Source organism: Pleurodeles waltl, chromosome 1_2 (assembly GCF_031143425.1).
Source record: "Pleurodeles waltl isolate 20211129_DDA chromosome 1_2, aPleWal1.hap1.20221129, whole genome shotgun sequence".
Classification (NCBI taxonomy): domain Eukaryota; kingdom Metazoa; phylum Chordata; class Amphibia; order Caudata; family Salamandridae; genus Pleurodeles; species Pleurodeles waltl.
Genome location: NC_090437.1, coordinates 839,364,513 through 839,380,172, shown reverse-complemented (window position 1 = coordinate 839,380,172; position 15,660 = coordinate 839,364,513).

The window sequence follows — 15,660 nt, the reverse complement described above, 5'->3', positions numbered from 1 at the left end:
GACCACCCGCTGTATTTAGATGTTCAAGATCCTATAGGCGATAGCATGCATGAGTCCCACCATCTCCACCAAGAAACTCCGCCTGCGTTGAAGGCGCCACTGGAAATAGTGTCTGCCAGCGGGATTCCAGCCACGTTTACCACCATGCAGATTTGGATGTGCCTTACAACCGAGCGAAATGTGTCGGTCCGACCACCACACTTGAGTTGGTGGATTGGGGGTGAGGTAAAAACGTACCTTTTCCCCCAAATACTCTTCCATTTTTGACTGGGCACAAGTGAACAAGACCTACTGTCGCTGCTGCTACCGACCCATATAGAAAATCCAGCCCCACCCGTCACCAGACACAAAGGTAGGGAACCCGTACTACCAGTGTACATTAGGTAGGCACTATACGTGAGGTCGGGACCACTGCAGGAATATACATGGCACAGTTTGCATACTCCAAGTAAGAGAGTCGGGAGTATCAAACTCCAAGTGAATGTTGTGCTTTGTGCTAAAAAAATCCCCACATGGTTGATGATGTTTACAGGTCCTGCATGGCCTATTACTCCGGAGTACTGCACACGTGTATAGAGATACTTGGTAAATATATTTTCTGCAGTGAGGTGTTGGTTGATTGAGCACTGTCGAGAATACGAGTAAATTTCTTGAGTGTGTGAGTTGTTGGTTGGTATTAGGTGAATCCTGAGTGCACAGGGATAATCCATATCAACAGGATTGAGATTTGTGGGTCAAATCTTAATTGGGCATGTGCGAAAGCCACAGTTGGAAGTGTAGCCATACAGCTTTCAAAGCTTTTTAGTGAGCAGACAGGTTTGCATTTAGGTGTATGCATGAGAAGTATATGAGATGGCTCTGAAGCAAGTCACAGCTGCTGAGTGAAGAGAGTGTGATGTCATTTGATCCATGCTGGGATTGGTCAATTAGTGAGAAAAGCCACGCATGGATTGGTGGAAAAGACTGCGCTGCTACAGGTTGAGATCCGCTTGTGAACAGGATTGTGGGATTAAAAATTACTTCCTGGTTTCATAGAATTTGTGTTTGTGAATTAGAATTGTGTAAAAATTATGTTTTTCAAAGCTTTAAGGAGTGTGCTGAGAGGGGATGTTGTTATTCCAGTGAAAGCGGTGAGCTTACTCCGCCTGACATTACATCAGCATGCAAAATACCCGAAAAGGAAGGTATCTTAGTTTTCCCCATTATGGAACTTTCAATTTAGGGATATTAGAGAATCTGAGGAGGGTGTTATATGAGTTGAAACCCCTTCCTAGACCTGCACAGTTTGAAGCACTAGCTATTTGGAAATTAATTGTGAGGAAGAAGGAGGCTCAGACATTAGAAACGAGAATGGGGAAAGCAGAAGCAACGCTGGCAGAAGCTAGATGATATAAGGAGAAGAGAATGTGGAGAGCAGATACATTACATGCAGTGAAATTATTCCCAGCGATGACACAGGAAGGTGATAGAAGTATTAGATCTAAAGCCAAAAAGAAACCTGCAGAAGAACCATAACAGAAGTTAGGTGAACACAAAAGGTTAGGCAGCCACAGAAAGTGATTCCGAGCATGGATTTATAAATCAGCTGTTGCAGAATCATCCCCAACAGTATTATGCAGTTGAATCAGTTAATCAGAATGTAGTCCCGACTGTTGCCACAGCTCCTGTTGTGCAAAGCAAGCTTCAGATAGCTCCAATTGTACCTACTGCTACTGTAGCACAAGTACCAGTGGTTCATCCGACAGTTCCATTTGTTAATACAGCCCAGAATGTCATAGTTTCAGTTATGACACAGCCAATTCAAATTTCAGGAACAACTCAATTTGAGTGAACTCCCATTGTAAAGACACATGCACAAGTTGTGAGACAGACAATGCCTAAGTATTCTCCAGTAACAACACCACAGAATTGTGCCCCAAATCAGTCAACATTTTGTACTGTACTAACTAGTCATGGTAAAGGCCTAATGTTCCCACCAAGTCAAATGAATTTGTCAGGACCAGATGCATTGACTGTTTCCATGACAATAGGTCCAGTTGTCCTGTTGTATGCCAGGGGTAATAACAAGTGGTCCACATATTCCAAATCCGGTATCAGCAATGAATTCTCCTTTTGGAACCAATGCAGAAATGGAGGGACTGAGCACTAATATTCCAGCCACGACCCCTATGAATTCTCTTGGTTTTAACCAGACATGAGATAGGGTAGGTCTACTGATTGATAGAAGGCTCTACAGGCTCATCTGTACTATCTCCAGTGCAAGCTATGAGAGCATCTTGTACTCATCCACAGCCCATATCGCGAAACAATAACACTGACTGGTTATATAGTCTAAGTGAAGGGTCAGTTCTGAAAAACATCCCAGAGGGAAAAATACATTGAATAAAGCTAGACTAAAATTGGAATTGAATGAAATGATTGAGGGAACACTTAAATTGGACAAATCAGATTCTTACAATGAAAATGAGTGCATTTTATGTGCAAGGGCGTTACACTTTGTGGAGGACATATCTATGAGAAATTAGCTGATTTAGCCGAAAAATATGAAATTGAGAAGAACAAATCTAAACAGTTAAAGAGAAGTTACAGATTAGAATTCGATACGAGAAATATTGCAAACATGAGACCACCTTGAACAAAAAATCATATTAAGGAATTGATTCAGAACATTCAAACATGGGGAGTATTCGTTAAATGAGAAGGGAGATGGCCAAAGAAAAGAGAACAGAAGAAAAAGCCAAATGTACCTTCAAAAGGTGTACATCAGGCTAAGGGAGCTGTAAAAATGATGCAATGAGAGAAATTCCAGGACAGAATTTTGTTCATGTCGCATAGAGCAGACGTGACATAATGTAAATTACTAATGATTACCCGAAGTTGAGGGAGAAGCCAGTGAAATGGTGCAGAAAAGGGAGAGGTTTGTAAGGTTTGCAACGCGCCTATGGGAAGATTTAAACACTTTATTTGAAACTGTGGTTCCAGCAGACTTGTGGGTTGAATGTAACCTGAGTGTTGATTGGCAAACGTGTGAGCCACCAAGGGATTCAGTGACAGATGCACCATTTGAAGAGGTGATGAAAACATACCATAAGGTCATTACATTTTTGAAAACTAGAGCCTCCCCCAAAGATGTTGATTGGCAGAGAATTGACAGGACAGCTCAGGAGACAAATGCATCTGTTCATGCTTACTATAAGAGACTGTTCCAAGCATTTACAATACAGTGGCACAGAGATTATTGAACCAAGTGATATGATTCGATTTGAATTCAGATTTGTTCAAGGATTGAAGTCTGAAATTAGCAATATGATTCTTAATTATTTGATATGCTGCCAAGGAAAACCAATAAGTATGGCAGTATGCAAAATACTGTAGTGACAGCATTTGAATTTTATTGAATTGAAGCAGAAAGGACTGAAGGAGAAGGCAATGGTGATGCAAATCAAATCTGCCCAAGCAGCAGTTATGCAGGAATTCAAGGAATGGTGAACGCAGGAGGAATGCAGGGAGCACAACAGCAGGGCAATATGGTGCCTCAGTTCAGTGATAGAGGTCAAGGAATTTGAATAGATCCGATTGTCAGTGTGGCTGATGTTCAAAACATGAAAAGAGTGCTTCTTTGTCATGCGTACAGCAACAACGAACACTGAAAATGGGAGTGTTCTTATAATAGTGTAAATAATTTAGTGCAAGGTGGTATTGTTGTGCAGATGGTTACCAACAGTCAATTTCAAAATCAAAGAGTTCAAAAACCCCAAAATCAAAACATGAGTGTTCTTCTGGAATAGTACAAATGAAAATTTCCTATCAACAGGTATAATTTCCCCAACAGCAAATTCAGGCCCACAGCAAATGACGATTCCACAAGCTCCAATGGCACAGCAACAGGTAAAAGCTCCTCAGCAGAACATAAACCAAAGAGCAAATGCAAATCAGTTAATCACACAATATTCATTGATGGGTTTCAGTAATGATGAAGTGAGTGAGTAGTATATGAGTGAGTGTTCAGAGGAGGAAGAATGTGTGTTGGCTGCCTCAATGGAGGTTGATCAGCGTGGTCCTTATGTGAAGTCAAGTGTCATGGTTCACAATGTTTTCTTTCTGGTTGACACTGGAGCAACCAGTTCCACTGTCGTATCTGCTGAAGTCCCTAATGTGCCCCTTTCAGGAAGGAGAGTTCAGGTATTAGGAGTAGCATATCAGCATTTGGTAAACCCCATTACAGTTCATTCCAGAAAAAATAGAAACATTTGAGGATTTGCACCAATTTGTAGTCTGATTCAAGCCCTGTGATTCTGTTAGGAAAAGATGTACTGTGCAAATTAAAATGCTCCATCCTTTGTACTCATGAAGGGATAGCAATTCAAAAAAATAGTGATGATAAAGCTTCCAGTTAAACTGATGAGAAGTATCCTCTCATTTAATTGTGTCCTGCCATGACAGTCGGAGATCTGCCTGATGAATTACAAGACACAGTAATGTTTAGAGTTTGGGCTCTGATCAGTATAGGGAAAGATGCAGAAGACATTGTGACGCGAAGGATTAATTAGTTTGAACAGTGTAGATGAGCGTGATGCCTGCCGAAGCCAGAGCAACATGGAAGAAATTCACGATGTTCACTTTCAAGCTTGTTTTCTTTTGACATTCCGTAGATAAACTTATTCGCAGCTGCATGTGTGAGAAACAGGCTGTGAAGGAGATTCAGTCTCAACCTTGAGAACGAGACCACAGTAAAAGATGAAATGAAAACAATGGCCAGGGAATGACAAGGCAGCCAAGAGACATGTACTGATAACATAGCTAGAAAATACTGGAAGGGGATAGAATCCAAGCTTCAGGTTACTTAAACAATGAAAGGTGGGTGAGGAAATTGAAGCTCGCAGATGGAGTTGTGAAAGCTGCCATGGCCCAGCGATGCCTCCCTGTTGTGCTGACCGTGATGCTTGAGGGGGAGAGAGGTCCAAGCAGGCGGTAGAGGGCTTCTCAGCATTTCGTGGACTAAGTTAAGTTCCACACAGGGATGAAAGGCCTTTGTTTCTCTGCTCTATTATTATGACTGATTATTTATGCTTGCACTGTGTTTATAACCTGAAGTATTCAGCTCTTTTATATTTTGCTTTCTAAACCTCATAGTATGAACCTCCTACAGTAACTGAAACATGCATTTTGGTGTGCAGTAAACCAAAGCTTATCTGAAGTATTCAGTTTGTTTATATTTTGCTTTCTAAACTTCGTAGTGAGAGCCTGCTGCAGTAATTGAAACATGCATTTTGGTGTGCAGTAAATCAAAGCTTATCTGAAGTATTCAACTCATTTATATTCTGCTTCCTGAACATTGTAGTGTGATGCATTTTGGTATACAGTTAATCAAAACTTATATATGTCAATGAACTCTTTGCTTATATATATATATGCATAGATGCTCTTTGTAGTGTACTTATATATAAATAGATGCTTTTCATTGCTATTCTTATTACTATTCTTCTACTACTGTTAATGTGCTAAATGCCTACATTTACCTGCAATTCTAGTAAAGCTAAATTGTATTCAGAATTGGCGTGTGGTCCTTCATTGAGCGTCCTTATTGACTTATACCGAACAGGTGTCAACCAGCCACCTGGAGAAGACATTTGGTACCAGGAGTGGGGTATAAGTCAATAATGCCTCTTTGGGGACGTAAGAAAAGTGAGGCAGAGAGCGGAAGGCAGCATGGGGCAGAAGCCAGATCCATTCCCGGGTGTTTAGCAACTGACCCGTTCTCTGGTGTGGCAGGACTCCTGAACCGGTGAGCAGCGCCGGTGTTATGTGAGGCATTAGATGAGAAAGTGACTCCTCTCTTAGTGGAAGATGCGGTTGAGACGGTGAAGCTAAGAGGGGCGAAGCTGGAGCTGAAAGCAGCAGGGCAAGTGGGATGACTTTTCCTGTCTGCGCTCCGTACGGTATACAGGAAAACATTAACACAAGATGCAGAGATAAGAAAACTGTGGGATGAGGTTGTAGCCTTGCAGGAAAGGCAGTTACTTATGAAAGAGACCATAGAAAGTGCAGTGACTCTGGGTGATCAAATGGAGGCAAGGTGCACTGCATTAGCAGTACGAGTAGCAAAACAGAAGAGTAGGCAGAAGCCTAAAATGCCCTCAACTGTGCAAGTGAGGGCACTGGTACGCAAACAGAAGAGTAGGCAGAAGCCTAAAATGCCCTTAGCTGTGCAAGTGATGGCACTAGTATGCAAACAGAAGAGTAGGCAGAAGCCTAAAATACCCTCAACTGTGCAAGTGAGGACATTGGTACGCAAAGAAAATTGGGATCCACATACTTGGGAGGATGAGGTGGAAGTACCAGTAACAGAACTAGGTGGAGTTGAAAGTGGAGAAGGACGTGTAGGTGAAATTGAAGGTGAAAATGGAGTTAATGGTGGGCAAATACAGAATTCTCCTTTGGTAAGAGATTATACGCAGAGTGAGTTGTTGGAGGGAACCCGTATGTTTAGGCAGATGCCTGCAGAGCCTTTGTTTAAATGGTTGGTGAGATCGTGGGACACTGGAGCAAAAGATGCACTACAGAATCCTTTTACGTTAGGTCCCATCACAGAAGGAGACCCGTTTGAGCTGGAAATTATAGTACAGGATGATGTAGATGATGTAGTGATGTGGAGCCTATGGCAGAGGCAGGGAAAAAAGAGGGTGCCACAAGATTGGGCCTTAGTGGAAATAGAACACATAACTGATGATCGGCCGGTCACCTTAAAAACATGGGTCCCCTTACTAGGTTGGACAAGAGAAGGAGGGGTTGGCAATAAAATAGGCAGAGTGCCATCGTGAAGTGGAAATGGTATCTGCAGCAGAGGGCAAAACCGGGACCAGCAGGAGTGTCGAATTTACAAGAAGATAAGCTAGGGTCAGTGGACTTGCAGGCAATGGCCCCTGCGCCAGAGCCCTCTGAAATGGAACCCTCACCATTTAAGACAGCCCCGCCTTTTGAACGACTCATCGAAGAAGAACAGCAAAATGCATGGTTCACAGATGGTATCGCCCGGTACTATCAAGGAAAAAGACAATGGCAAACAGTTGCATTTCAGCCTGCTACAGAAACGATGTTGCTGCGAGAAGGGGATAATGAATCAAGCCAGCTTGCAGAACTGCAAGGGGTAGCAGCAGTGATCGAACAGGCCCCCATCAGAGAGAAAACATTTGTGTACACTGACAGTCGGGCCACTTACCAAGGACTAGTAAGCTGGGCCCCGACTTGGCACAAGGATGGATTGAAAATCAAAGGCACCCCCATTTGGGGGGACGAGCAGCTATGGGAAGAGATGTGGGAGAAAGGGCAAAAATGTCAAATCTATGTGGGACATGTGGATGCCCATTGGATACCTCACTTGCATCTCAATTCAACAACACCGCAGATCAAATGGCCAAAACGCGAACGGTGGTCATCAAGGAGGAAGCTGATGCTGCTTTAGCAAACAGGGCCCATGCAACATCCGGACATTTAGGAGAGAATAGCACTTATGCATGGGCACAGCAACGACAAAGTCCAGTTACTAAAGAACAAGTTCAACAAGCAGTAAATGAGGGCCCCATATGCAACCAGATTAGATTAGCTAAATTGTATTCATAATAATTGGCGTGTGGTCCTTCATTGAGCGTCCTTTTTGACTTATACCGAACAGGTGTCAACCTGCCACCTGGATAAGACAGGGTCTCTCCTGAAAATATAGTGGACTCATATGAGGTGTCGAACCACTCAAAGTGACTGTAAAGCGAAATGTAGTCTTTCTCAAAACACCACAGTATGACAGGACCCCAGAAGTAATTAAAGCAATTACTCTAATAATTACAGACTTTGTCGAGCAGGGAGTTCTAAAAGAAGTGATGGGTAGAGCATGTATTTATCCTAATATGGGATTGCAAAAGCCAAATGGGAAATACTGCATAGTTCAGAATTTGAGAAATGTGAACAAAAGTGTGGCATTCTGTTGTCCGGTGGTGCCAAATCCAGCAGTATCTTTATTTCAGATCCCCTGCGAAGCAGAATTTTTTTCTGTTATTGATTTGTCTAAAGCATTTCTCTCAGAGCCTTCGCACGAGGAAACCATGAGTATTTCTGGTGGCATACTCCACAGGGATTTTCAGAATCTCCCTACATTTTTAATCAGATCTTGAAGAAGAGCTTAGAGTCCTTAACTATGCCAATTAAGTCTGTTTTGGTACAATACATTGATGATTTGATGGGTGCATCCATTTCAAGTGAAGCTTGCAGACAAGATACCATTGCATTGTTGAATCATTTGGGCAAAAACGGACAAAATGTTTTCCCTACCAAATTACATGAATCGCCGTAAGGATGTTAAGTATTTGGGTCACCAAACTGAGAAAGCTGCACGGAAAGTGTCCCGAGGGAGAGTTGAAACTATTATACAGATAAATCCCTCGGTTACACAGAAAGATGTCAGAATTTTTTTGGGCATTGTGAGCTACTATTGACAATAGAACCCACAATTTCAGTAATTTTTAAACCCCTGCAGAAGCTAACTCACAAGGAAGTTATGGATCCTGTTCCGTTTGATGATGAATGCACAAAAGCTTTCACTGAGTTGGGAGAGAGTTTGTGTAGAGCTCTAGCCTTGGGAATGCCTGAATGTATATGAAATGTTTTTCACAGTTTTTTCATGAAGGTGATGATTGTGTCCTTTCTGTTTTGACACATTTGCATGGAGGAACGAACAGACCTCTGGCATATTTTTCTGCCAAATTGGATCCTGTTGCGGCATCTTTGTTCGGCTCATTAGAAAACGTTGCTTCCACCAATGTATGTCTCGGTCAATGCAAAAGCATTACGATGGGACTCCTTTTAACTGTTTATGTCCCACATTTGTTTGAGGTCCTTTTGACCTGAACCGGAACCCAATATTTCACTAGTGTCTGTCTTACCCATTATGAGTTATTGATTCTTGGTTCTTCCAATGTGACAATCAAATCAAAAGGTGTTCAGCTTTGAACCCTGCTACTTTGTTACCTGTTAATGTTGATGAACCAAATGATGCTAATGAAGTGGAACATGACTGCCTCGATGTCACTGAACTATGTATCAACCCAAGACCTGATATTCAGGATACTCCTTTAGAGGAGAATGATCAAGTTGTATTTGTTGATGGCTCCTGTTAAAGAGACAGTGAAGGTACTCTGAGAGCTGGTTCTGCAGTTTGCACTATCTCAGCAGTAGTTGAAGCTTCAAGGCTTCAAGGAGTCATTTCTGCCCAACTAGCTGAATTGGTTGCCCTTACAAGAGCATGCTGCATATCTGAGCAGCTCAAAGGGACAATATTCACAGACAGACAATGTGAAATTGGTGTTGTCCATGACTGGGGCAGTTATGGCACCAGCAAGGTTTTATGACCTCTACAGGATCACTCATTCAAAATGGTGAAAGGATACACAGTTTATTAAATGCCTTGCAGTTACCTGACAAAATTTCAGTTGTAAATTGCACACAACAAAGATCATATGATTATGTCTCGTTGGGCAATGCCTATGCTCACCAAATTGCCAGACATTGTGCGTCAACTTCAATGTAAAGTGGGGGGGGGGTGGAAGTGACACCAGTGAGACAAATAAAAGCTTCCTGATACTTGGGATCAAATTAGGAGATTGTAGTAAGAGGCAACAGAGAAAGAACTGAGAGGTTGGAGTAGAGCAGGTTGTGTCTAAAGAGAGGAAGATTATGTCTGGACTTCAAATGAAGGAAAACTTGGGTTGCCAGATTGTTTGTTGACATTGATAGCTGGATATTACTATGGTCAAGTTCATCTCAGCAGAGACACAATGATTTGAAGTTTCAAACAGACATGGTACAACCCCAGATTTAGGTTAATTGCTGAACCAGTATGTTCCAGATGTGTTACATGTCAACAAATGAATGTAGGAAAATACACAGTGGTTATTTTGAGGCACATAGGCAGATCGGGAAGTCCATTTAGCAGAATTCAGATTGATTTTGTTGCTGCTTGTAATGGATTGAAATATGTGCTGTTATAGTGTGTGTTTTTCCACTGGATAGAAGCCTATCCAACACGTAGGAATGACTATCTTACTGTAGTTAAGCTGCTGCTTAGGGAACTAATACCAAGGTTTGGCTTCCAGACTACTCTGGAATCAGATCGAGGAACTTATTTTAATAACAAGATCATAAAATTGTTGTGTGCAGCACTGAACATTGAGCAAAAATTGCACTGCAGTTACAGACTAGAGGCATCTGGATTTGTGGAACAAATGAATGGAACACTGAAAGCTTGATTGGCAAAGGTTTGTGCTTCTACAGTGTTGAAATGGCCTAATGCATTGCCACTTGTCCTGCTGAGCATGCATAGCACCCCTGACAGGAAGACAGGACAGTCACTACATGAAATACTTATGGGGGATGCAACGAGGTTACCAGCAGTACCTTTAAATGCACTCGCGAACATAAGAGAAGACTTAGGTGGTCATTACAAACCTGGCGGACGGTGTTAAAGTGGCGGTAAAACCGCCAACAGGCCGGCGGTAAAAAAATTGCAATTACGACCGTGGCGGAAACTGCCAACAAAGACTGCCACTTAAACACTCAGACAGCCATGGCGGTACAAACAAACAGCGCGGCGGTCACCGCGCTCACACAGGCGGGAGACAATGTACCGCCCACAGTATCACAACCTACCAATCCGCCACCTTTTCCGGGGCGGATTCACCGTGGATAAAAACATGGCGGAAACAGGAATTTCGAAGGGAAAACGCTCACCTCTACACACTCCACGGGGAACGAGGACACCATGGAACCAGAACTCCAAATTCTCCCTGCGATAGTCTTCCTGCTCCTCTACCAGGAGCAGGAACGCCGGCGGCGAAAACCACGGTGAGTACAGCACCTACGACACAGGGAGGGGGAGGTAAAAAACAGGGACACACACACGCAACACCCCCACCCTCACCCACCACAACACACACACTAATGCATATCAATACATCACAGTTACACCCCCCAAACTCCCCCGGAAGAATGCAAAGACCAAAGAAAATGAGTGTAACCATCAGAATATATTAAAAACAAGTAGGCAGAAATATATATATACACAATGTACAAAATAAATACCTGGCCTAGTAGTCCAGGTACTGCACAAAGAAAGTCCTTGGAACACTGGGACCACACGGTATGGGCGAGGCCCACACAAGATCCCCGACCATGACGGAGAGAACACTGCAGGGGCATCAGACAGCAAGAAAACAGGCACCTCAGGGGGAGGGAAAGGAGGGGCACCCCAGTCGCTTGAGTGCACGACGCCAAATCCACGAGGGGGCCACATGCCCACTGTTCAATACTGGGGAGTGCAAAGCCACAGTCTCTCAAGTCTCTACAGTGGGTGGCTTGCCCACTGCCATATCCTGGGGAGTGCAAAGCCACAGTCTCACAAGTCTCTACAGTGGGTGGCTTGCTCATTGCCATATCCTGGGGAGTGCAAAGCCACAGTCTCTCAAGTCTCTACAGTGGGTGGCTTGCCCACTGCCATATCCTGGGGAGTACAACGCCACAGTCTCACAAGTCTCTACAGTGGGTGGCTTGCCCACTGCCATATCCTGGGGAGTGCAAAGCCACAGTCTCTCAAGACTCTACAGTGGGTGGCTTGCCCACTGTTCAATCCTGGGGAGTGCAAAGCCACAGTCTCTCAGGTGGATGACAGTCTCCACTGGTTCTGGAGGGGGACTGGTGCCCAGAGTGCTTCGTCCTGTTAAGGGCAGAGGTAGTGGATGACAGTCTCCACTGGTTCTGGAGGGGGACTGGTGCCCAGAGTGCTTCATCCTGTGAAGGACAGAGGTAGTGGATAGATCTCTCCACTGGTTCTAGAGGGGGACTGGTGCCCAGAGTGCTTCATCCTGTGAAGGACAGAGGTAGTGGATGGATCTCTACCCTGGTTCTGGAGGGGGACTGGTGCCCAGAGTGCATCAATCACCCTGTGATGGACCCAGTTGCTTCAGTGCCCCTTGTGCTCATGGGCTAGCGGTGCTTGAGATGGCGGTGCCCTGTGCAGCGGTGCTTGAGATGGCGGTGCCCTGTGCAGCGGTGCTTGAGATGGCGGTGCCCTGTTCAGCGGTGCTTGAGATGGCGGTGCCCTGTTCAGCGGAGCTTCAGATGGCGGTGCCCTGTTCAGCGGTGCTTCAGATGGCGGTTCCCTGTGCAGCGGTGCTTGCGATGGCGGTGCCCTGTTCAGCGGTGCTTGAGATGGCGGTGCCCTGTTCAGCGGTGCTTGAGATGGCGGTGCCCTGTTCAGCGGTGCTTCAGATGGCGGTGCCCTGTTCAGCGGTGCTTCAGATGGCAGTGCCCTGTTCAGCGGTGCTTCAGATGGCGGTCTACATTTCAGGGTCTCAGCTGCTGGCGGTCCTTCATGGCCCAGCGGGGCTTGTGCTGGTGGTCCTTCATGGCCCAGCGGGCCTTTTGCTGGCGGTCCTTCATGGCCCAGCGGGGCTTGTGCTGGCGGTCCTTCATGGCCCAGTGGGGCTTGTGCTGCTGGTCCTTCATGGCCCAGCGGGGTTTGTGCTGGCGGTCCTTTATGGCCCAGTAGGGCTTGTGCTGGCGGTCCTTCATGGCCAAGCGGGCCTTTTGCTGGCGGTCCTTCATGGCCCAGTGGGGCTTGTTCTGGTGGTCCTTCATGGCCCAGTGGGGCTTGTGCTGGCGGTCCGTCATGGCCCAGTGGGGCTTGTGCTGGCGGTCCTTCATGGCCCAGCGGGGTTTGTGCTGGCGGTCCTTTATGGCCCAGTGGGGCTTGTGCTGGCGGTCCTTCATGGCCCAGCGGGCCTTTTGCTGGCTGTCCTTCATGGCCCAGCGGGGCTTGTGCTGCCGGTCCTTCATGGCCCAGCGGGGCTTGTGCTGGCGGTCCTTCATAGCCCAGCGGGGCTTGTGCTGGCGGTGGCATCCTGGGCAGCTGGGCTGGGGCTGACGGTGGCGTCCTGGGCAGCTGGGCTGGGGCTGGCGGTGGCCTCCTGGGCAGCGGGGATGATGGTGGTCTTCTCCGCCGTGCTGCTCTTCCCAGACTTGCCGGGTTTCTTGTGGCCCTTCCCCACCTTGGAAGGTGTCACAGCTGACTCCACACTCCCACCGGGACCCCTAGGAGCGGCTTTGGTGGCTGGAGTCTTCCCCCTCTCCCGCAGGGCACTGGCCAACCTCTGATGCTTCACAGGTGGGGGACTGTCTGTGCTGTGGTTCCGTGCCACACTGGCTGTCCTGGTGGCCGGGGCACTCCACATACCAGTGACTACAGGCACCACTGGTCCCGGAGATGTTGTGGCTGAGGTTCTACTTCGGGACCTATGAGATGGACGGGGTGGGGGGGTGGGGGAAAAAGGTCAAGGGTGGACAGGAAAAGTTTTTTGGACACACTGGGACGGGTAGCTGGAGGGGGTTTGGGAGTGGAGGAAGAGGTGGTGGTAGTAGGAGGTGTACGTTTGGTGACTTTGGGTGAAGGTGCATGCGCTGGGGGCTGTCGTGATGTGGATGGCTGTTGGGTGGGTGTGTGCCTGCTTTTGTGTATCTTGGGAGGGGGCGTCACAGACACACTGGGAGAGGACACAGGGGACGTGTGAATGGTAGTGGGGGTGGTGACTGCACGTGAGCTGGGTGTCCTGGTGGGTGTGCTGGTGGGTGTGCTGGTGAGGGACGTAGTGGCTGTAGAGTTAGTGCATGCAGGTGTGAGTGTAGACGAGACTGGGAGGGAGGAGGGAGACGACGAGGAGGGGGACACAGTGGAGGCAGTGGATGTTGGTGTGTCTGCATGTGTGTGTTGCTTGCGTGAGTGCCTGTGGGATGTGTGGTGCTTATGTTTGCCTGAGCTTCCCTTGTGTGTTGAGGTGTGTGCAGGCTGGTCTGAAGGTGTGCTTGGGATAGGCAGAGGTACAGGGGATTGGGATGGGGTGGAGGAAGTTGGAGGGGGGAGGCTAGAGACGGGGACAATGCTGCCATTAGTGCTGAGGCCATAGTCCGAAAAGCTCGGTGAAGGGCCGCCTGACCAGAATTAATGCCCTCCAGGAATGCATTTGTTTGTTGCAACTGCCTTTCTACACCCTGGATGGTCAATAGCCTCCTCACTGTGGGCAGCAGGGGTGACTGGGGCAGGGCCTGAGGTGCCTGGGGAGAAGGTGATGCCCACCCTCCTGTGTGAGCGGGCACGGGGCAAAGCCTGAGGGGCTGATGTGAGGGCGGTGCTGGTAGGGGGGGTGGCGGCTGTACCTGTAGATGCGAGGGCATAGATGTTGCCGCCACCACAAGGGAGCTCCCATCAGAGGACGAGTCTGTGTCGCTGGTCTCAGATCCTGTCCCCTCCGTGGAGCTCCCCTCGCCCTCCGTCCCACTGGTGAATTTAGACTCCGTATTGTCACCCTCCATGGCCATGTGGGATGCAGCTCCCTCGTGCTCCGGTGCCACTGCTCCTCCGCCTGATGATGCTAATGCACACAAGAACAGGGAGACCGCAAAATGGCGGGGGGAACAGAAGAAAGACATGTTGAGTGCATGGATTACCGCTACCATTGGCGGACACGACAGACACAGAAGCCCCCTGCACTACGCCGCGCTCTTGGGCTCCACTGTTCAATTCCTGGGAAATGGCCTACAAGGCTATGGACGACATCTGCACACATAGATGACACAGGGGCATGAATAGCTGTACTTGGCACTCTACAGAGGTGGGGTGGGGTGCCACATGGCCTGCCTTACGGAGGGGCCTTGCCTACGGAACTCGCTTGACCTAGGGAAACCCACACCCCTTCTCCCCCACCCAGACACCTCCACTGCGCGCAAAGTCAGCAGAATGAGAGTGTACTCACCCCCTTGTGTCTGCTGTGATGCCCTCAAGCGCCCATCCAACTCCGGGTAGGCCACCGCCAGAATCCTAAACATCTGAAGGGTCATGGGGCGACGGGCACCCCTCCCACGTTGGGAGGCCATTCCCAGCTGGGCCTCCGCTGTCTTCTTGCTCCAGCGGCGAATGTCCTCCCATCTTTTCCGGCAGTGGGTGCTCCGTCTGTGGTAGACCCCCAGGGTCCGGACGTCCTTGGCGATGGCACGCCAAATATCTTTGTTCTGGTGGGCGCTAACCTACATGAAATGTACAGGGGAAAAAGAGAAGTCATTACCAACTGCACCGTCAAAGTGATTGGCCGCCATCCCTACCCTTGCCATGTGGCACATGCATTCACTGTCTTTCATGCACGCAGCACTCTGCCCCCTTTCTTCTTACATCCAGCCCTCTCCACACAGGCATAGCCCATACAACATGCTCCCTGTGTACTTACCTGTTTGTCAGGAGGACTGTAGAGTAGCTGGTACTGGGGGAGTACCACGTCCAACTCCTCCGATGTGAAGGCAGGGGCCCTTTCCCCAGACGCACGAGCCATTGTCTCTTGCAGACCGAGGTCACAGCAGCACTTGCAGTGTAGGTCCTCTCCTGTCGAAGATCGGGAATCGAGTGATTGAACAGATAGAAAATGGCGGTCACGTCCGCGGCGGTGCGTACCGTCACCGCCGGCGTACATCGTCATTGGCTCCTGGGACCCATAGGGTCCGATGTTAACCAATGCAGCATTGCGCCGCGGTCTTCGACCGCCTACCGTGACGGTGTACAACGCCAGCGCAGTG